Source organism: Micropterus dolomieu, linkage group LG18, assembly GCF_021292245.1.
Source record: "Micropterus dolomieu isolate WLL.071019.BEF.003 ecotype Adirondacks linkage group LG18, ASM2129224v1, whole genome shotgun sequence".
Lineage (NCBI taxonomy): Eukaryota > Metazoa > Chordata > Actinopteri > Centrarchiformes > Centrarchidae > Micropterus > Micropterus dolomieu.
Window position 1 is genome coordinate 33,306,962 of NC_060167.1, and position 7,777 is coordinate 33,314,738.

Consider the following 7,777-nt stretch of genomic DNA (forward strand, 5'->3'; position numbering starts at 1 on the left):
AACAGTACCCTGACTGCTGTAAGGTAAACGGGATGATATGCTCAGAGCCATTGTCAGACCTTATGGTGGTGCAGTGGTTCCTGAGTGGCCTTATGTAAAACACTTCTGCCGAATAAGTGACATAGCAAACATTTAATTCATGACTGATCACCTGTTTCCGCTGTCGGTGTCTTGCCGGATGGTCTCATAACTTGCAGAGACATGGCTGGTAGCAACTTGCACGCTTGAAACAAATTTCTGAGTTTTTCTGAGATCCATGGTCCTCAGGTCCATGCGATTGGTTTTGTTTCTGGTTACCAACCCATACTTCTTGTTTATTACAGCCATGTGTAACGTCAACTACTGACGTAACTACGCTTGCTGTAGCCGAGTTCATTTGCTCTAAACCAGGTTATGGAAAAGCACCTATTTTGAATTGTCTTTTTTCCCCATTTTCTTTCTTTTTTGCAAGATTTCAAAACTCCGCTTAGCACATTGAAGTGTGCTCTGCCTGCCAATTGTACCTCTAATTGTAGCTCTGCAGCCACCTGATCAGTGACATTACTATTTTTGTTTGCTCTACAAATAATAATTGAAATGTTTTTTTTAAATAAATACTTAACAAGGAACCACATTGCTTGACTGGTGATCACTGATCATTGGTAATCATTGATATAGGGATTAATGAACAGTACGCCACCAGGGCTGGACTGGCCATCGGGCATTTCGGGCATTTGCCCGATGGGCCGACGTGCTTGTCTCCTTTCACTTTTTAAAGGCTGCCATGTTAAAAAAAATATTTTGTGCTGCCATGCTGTTTGTTGATGTGGTAAATAAATAGTTAATTAAAATACCACTAAATCTGTCATTTATTAATTTTAATATTCATTAATGATCATGTCTCACCTCTAGACTTCTCTGTCTTAATTTCAGGTTTCCACCATGTGTTGTAGATAGTTCAGGAGGAGGTTAACTTGACCAAGCAGTCTTTTGTTTTACGCTAATTACTGTTTAGAATACCAGAATAGGGAGGATGATGTAGGTTTAAGTTTATTAGATTGATACATATATACCAACAAGACAGTGTACATCGCTGTCAGAACAGCGTTTGTTTTCATTCAAAGGCTTTATGGCTTTGCCAATAATACTTGGTGGGCCGGTCTCTAGTCAAAATTTTTTGTCCCAGTCCAGCCCTGTACGCCACCCACCACTACATTGTTTTAAGCATAACTCTTGCATGGACATCATCCTTGTCAAATTCATTGAACCAGTTTTTGACAAAAAAAGTTTATCTGATCTATTCGACTCATGTGAAAAACACTCTGAAAAAGCAGCTGAAACACCACCCGTGTAGACACCACTTACTTATGTGTGTGAGTGTGTATGTGTGTCGTTGTGTGTGCTGCCGGCAGTCAGTGATGGTCACAAAACCCAAGCACCACAAGGGCTTCATGTTCAAACTCTCTCAAAGTCTGATCAGCATTTTTAGACAGCTTTAACAAATGTGAGGCAATGAATCGCAGTGTGGTGAGAGTAAACCTTTCCTAACCTTCCTGTTCACAAGACGTCTGGGTCAAGAAGCAACGCTGCAGGACTCAGAGAGTATGGTCAAATAAGGAAGGTTAAGTGCCAACTGTTGAATAATTTTAATCCTGACTTGCAATTTATGACAGGTCTGGCTTTCACAGATCTGATAAAGGACTTCACTTCCACAACTGGGTGTTTCTCTGTGTCTCATCACCCATGCAATCAGGGAACAAAGAACAAAGGAACTCGTAATACAAAATAGAATGTATGCTAATTGATATAGTATACAATTTAGGAAAAGTAAGAAGTTTTGATTCAACATGCCACTATCGTTGCAGGAACAATGGTAACTGAGCTAACAGGAACTGTTTACACATGTCTGCTAATCTGGAAGATATACAGAAATATTTAGAACTTGATAGCTTAATCAGACACTCTCCTCTTAACCTGATGAAGGTCCATTTGTGCTCAGGACAAAAAGTACCAAAAAATATTTGTGAAGAGCTGCAATGAGTCACAGATGGGGGATCTTCTGTTCCACTGTAGCCCGGATCTTGGCTCTGCCAGGAAGATGGTAGATTATCAATGCCACTTTAGTACCCTCACGATTTTCCAAGGAGACTCCTGTTTTTCATTGCCCTCTACTGGTTTCCTCCCGGGTTCTCAGATCTTCCAATTTCCTGTATTTCTCCTGATTTATGACAAATGTTTACAACTTTATGTCCTTTTCATTGCCTTGATTACTGTTTCTGGCATTGTACAGCACTTATAAGCCCTACAACTCTCTCTCTCTATTGTTTTCACCTGGACAACTAGCATGCACATGACGAAGAGCGCTCACGACCCCCTCCTCCAATGGAAAACTGTTAATCAGGCCATCAGTTGTTCGAAGCACCAGAAGGCAGGGAGATCTTGCATGGAGTGGGGTCCTCAGCCACCAGGAAGGAGAGGATGTAGGTAGAGCAATATAAGTTCAGGACTGTTGGGCAATAGCAGCAAGAGAGCTGGATAACTTAGGAAGGCATGGTCAACTGGGCTGTAAGTTGGGCTGACATGTAGAAGACCCGGCAAGCTTGGCTGACCTTCCTCATTAGGGCCACATACAACACGTTACCAAGCCCAGGCAACCTGTGTATGTGTTAAGGCTCAGAGGAAAGATGCCAACTTTTCAATGACCTCAACCCTAGCCTGCAGCACATTCTGTCCAGCTGTAACACAGTGCTGGTGCAAGGTCGATATAGATGATGTCATAATCAAGTCCTCAGACAACCTGGCAGAGTTTCTAGAGGTAAGCAAACTGGAGGCAAACCATGACAATCCTCCAAAGCAATAATATCTGATTCCCTTTGTCAGGCAAGGAGGAGCAGCAAAGGCCACCACTCTGAGAGGGAAAGTACCCCTGATCCATGGGAGCAAGTAGAATCTCAGGGTTAAACTTGAAAGACAGCTCAAGTTTCCAACCAAGCTCATCACAACCTCTATTAGGTCTCTTAGCTCCTATGGTCAACAACAGCCAAAGCAGTCATCATCGCAGAACATCACAGTCCCATGGGAGGCAGGGATGGGGTCAGCCTTCAAACTGAAGAAGGATAAAGCAAGGATTATACTTTCCACGTCCGCGAGTACACGAGGGACCGCTAGGGTCCGCATGACGGTTGTCCGTGTACGCTTCGGCTAAAGATAGGATAGCTATTCAGAGCTGACAGCTGAGTGCAGAGAAGCTGGGTGGGGAGCAGCCACCTTTCTCATTTGAATTGGCTGTAGAGGCTTTGTGGGATTTTCCACCAAGCGCTTCCTGAAGACCATGGGCATCAAGGGGCCAAAGTTGAGGAAGGTCATGAGGGAGCTGGCTGAGGAGGCAGATAAGGGGAGTTTCTGGCTTTGGTTGTGGGGGGAAGATAAGGCTTGGGGTAGGCAAGAGTCTTAGGCATACCAGGGCCAGTTGCAGAGGGAAGCATGGAGACGTCCACCACCATCTCAAGATGTTCCATGGAGCGAAACATCAAAGAAGAGTGGTTCCCAGCTGGGTGCGGCATTCAGTTTTGCCATGCAGTTTCCCTGTGCTGCTATATAAATTAAACATTACTAAGAATTAAAGTAAAAATTACTTTTCCCTTCCAACTATTTTAAATAAGTAAAAAAATCCCTTCATCAAACAAACATCAAAAAAAACACACCATACTTTAAATGCTATTTAGTTTTAAACCTCTTCTGGGAAAATGTAGAAAATTCCTCAAAAGATGGAGTAAGCGATTCTGGTGAAATCCAACACAAGGTTGTTGGTTAGCATACTGTCATTTCAGTTGCAGCTGTGAAGGTAACATGCAGAGAACACGAGACAGTCCCAGAGCCAGCACACCAGCTTCAAGCAGTGATACTCACAACTCTCCTGTTACTATAGCTAACATCACAACAACCGCATGTCTTGGCAAACTAGAAAGTAGGCTGAATCTCTGTCGGCAAGACATTTAACGTTACCTGATACACAAATCATGGCTGGATGAATAGTGGTGGGATGCGGGCTATTTTGTTTCCCATTTACACGCCAGGGCTGAGTACAAAGAACAGATGTTTTTTCAGCGCAACACACACACATGTTAACTGAATTTGACCAAAATACGTTTACTAGATTAGTCTCCCTTACCCCACCTTTAACTTATCTTTATCTTTAACTTTATCTTTCCATTATAAAGTTTCAATTAACATCATCTTTCTTAGAACCTGTTAAATTCACTTTAAGATAAGACATTTTAATATCTTATTTTCTAAATGCGAATACATAAGTTGTAGGCTCACACTTATGGAGCATGACAGATTCAGAAATAAATACAGAAATACATAAATGCTCAATAAATAAATAAATATCTGATTAAATGCACAAAAATACAGTAAATAATGAAATACATTTTACAATGAGACACAAATGTATATATCCCTTTAATTAGCTTCTTTATATATTCACCTTTGTAACAATTATCTATCTCTAGGTTTATTTAGTTGTCTAAATTTATTTACGTGTGTGTTTTAATATTTGTCTGTTTTATTCTTCCTTTGCATTTCTACCCTATTTATTTCCCCAATGGTTTTTATTTCTCTCTCCCCTTTTTAGAGGAGGTAACGCAGCTAGTGATGTGAAATACCACTTAATTACTATCCGATCCAATACCAAGTAATACCCAGGCTGGTATTGCCGATACCGATACCATTACCAATACCAATACTTTTTACATATTTTATTTCTAGTTTAATGTGACCGCCCCCTCCCGTTTCTGTATTTATGAGAGAAATAAGGAGTAGGCTGTAGCCTTACAAATTCAAAATAATAGCTGCATAATGACAAGACATCAAACTACTGTCATATTCTTTAATTATAATAAAAATATCTTGCTCAGAACTGCTGCTTCATAACATCACCATATTATTTTGACTTAATGTCAGATGTTTAGTGAAGTTTGTGGTGTTGCCAAAGTATTACGCTGTCTTTACACACACAACATCACACACAGCGTCATTATTACCTTCACAGTTAAATACAGCCAGATGTGACTGCTTTTTCAGTCAGCCAGAGTCAGTATTCAACAGCGAGAAATGTAAAGGGCTGCAGCGGCTCACTTCAAAGAAGCTCCGTCACAGAGCCGTAGTGCAAGCATGACTTTGACAGGCGGAAGGAGAAGTAGTTCCTATCAGCCGAGTATAATCAGACCATCCTGGTGACAGTAAGGAAACACACACTCACTCCAAATGACTGAGTTTAGATATCGATCCTTTTATACGCGTATCGATCCTAGAGCAGGAAACGTTGGTATCAGAAATATCAATACTTTAGGATGGATCCACACATGACTAAAGGCCCTTAGCCCCGCACAACACTGACAGCTCAGTTACAACCATGGTTATAACAGAAAATGGAGCAGACTAAAAAATGTAAAGGTGGGGCTGAGAAATTAAGAGATAAAAAAGTGAAAAGTCTTCACTGAAATGCAATCAGATGTAAAAAGCTAACTGACTTATTCAGTAGTTGTAGTACTACCAGTGCCACCGACGCTGCTAACACTGAAGTGCTGGATGAAGATGCCGCAACCGGGTTTGCTGTAAAAAAAAAAAAAAAAAGATAAAACGTGACAACAGCAAAGCCAAACACAGTGCGGCTGAAGCGGTAAGTACCTAAATGTCTTACAAATACAACATCAGAATTTCTTAGTGAATACTATTGACGAGCTACTCTTTTGTACATGTACCAAGATGAAAATCTTGCGACACCATCTTGGTATTGTGCAATACCTCTGAGCTCTCTTATCAGTTTTCTTCCGGCAGAAAATGCAGCAGAGGAAAGAAGACACGGTCTTTATCGTCATCTAGTGGCTGTCTCTTAGTAGTTATACAGATGTCCAATATGTCAGACAATTCATTTGCTCAAGCTGAAGAGAAAGAGTCCAATTGCATCCCTGTAGGATGTTCTGTTCTTAAGGTATTAGCCTGTTAAGCATGGGAGTTCTTTGGTCATAGGATAATTGATGAATATTTACTGTATTTATAATAAAACAAGCTTTATGTTATTTGTTACGTTGTTGTAAGGACAGAAATAAGTGTTTTGAAGAAAACTTCCAATAAAATTGAACATGTAAACAGGCTAAATATGCCCAAAACATGGACAATTGCCTGGTAAATTGTTTAAAAATTGTGTAATAACTATTGAAACTATATAAGTTTCTTTTCATCAAATTTTCAGTTGCAGTTGTATTCCAGGTGTATTAGAGGGCATTCTGTTGCATATTGCTATAAAAAGATCAACTTTATACCAAGCGAGGATGAAAATATAATATTTTCCTTTATTGCATCTCCATTTACACTTTAATAGTAAATATAGCAAATTAAATAGGTTCATTTACAATGGATTCATATTTCTTAGCTTCTGATCATCAAAGGAGAACTATGCATCTAGGCTTAATGGTTGAACAGTTATTCCTAATTCATTCATTTTGGGGTTGTTTTTTATTCATTAACTTTGTGCAAGAAAAACGCTCTACATGGTAGTAGTTAGTCTCCAACTTTAATTTTAAGTAGCCCACTAATGCGTCAATAATCAGAACTATTTATGCAGACAGATGACTTTTTTTAATTTCCCGCTCCATTCAGGCTAAGTGACATTAACGAGCACATCGGTTTTATGAATAGTTGAACGTGTTTCAATAAAAGGCACTGATTTAGCTAAATAGACAACTTTGTTAGCCAAACCCATATGCTGCTTATATGTCCCTGTTCTTTTCTGTCTTACCGCTTCACCTGCTAACGGCACATCTTGTTTTTGAGTAACGGGGCTGTTTAAGCGGCCACAGAGCTCAGTCCAACTATGTTTTGAACAATTAGCATTGGTCGTCCAGCGCGGTGGAAGGTTATGGTCGGTTGTACTCGTAAATCGGTTTTCTGGTTTGCACGGATCTACTTTTAGGGGTGTATGAGAGTGAAACACTCGCATGGTAGATCCCTGCGCCTAACGTCACACAGAAGAATTGCACAGCCGCTAAAGTTACGTCCTGCCTTTCAAGTGTTTTTGGCTATGCAATATAAATAAATCTGTTCACCCAAACTTTTAGCAGACAAATTCTTTGGGCAAAAAGGATTTTCACATTGACAAAAATACCTCCAAAATTGAATACCTTGTTAAATGGCGATTAAGACTTTTTAATATTTTTTAATGGCCTTAATTTTTGCAAAATTGATTTATTACCTTTTAAAACTTTTTAAGATCCCGCAGACACCCTGCATTAGAGGACACCAGTATCGATCACGGTAATTTCTTGGAAATGATAATACTACTGGGAAAGTACGACATCTGCTTGAAAGAACATCTCACTGAATGCATTGAGAAAAGCAAGATCTTACATCAGTCTGGAGCAAAAGGCAGAGGGTCACTAATCACAATTCTCTCAAAAAATACTGTCAACACTGTCATTCACACAATTCAGAGCATTATCCAAGAGACCGTGTCAAGCGAAACTGAGCAAGCTGGAATGTTCTCTGTACAGACTGATACAACTCAGGATATAACTCATCTACATGTGACGATCGTGGAGTGAGAACGGGTTGCACTCACCTGTCAAGCAGAAACAGAGCAACCTCCCCGTTGGTTTTAATTTGTTTCAAATCTCATTCCATGGAAAAACCTGACCAATGTTAACACATGTCTTCACCCTTACCCGGTCTTATAACTTGTTTCACAATGTGTCCTCTTCAGATCTTTTCCTCTTTGGCTGTGCTTCAGCCATCTCTC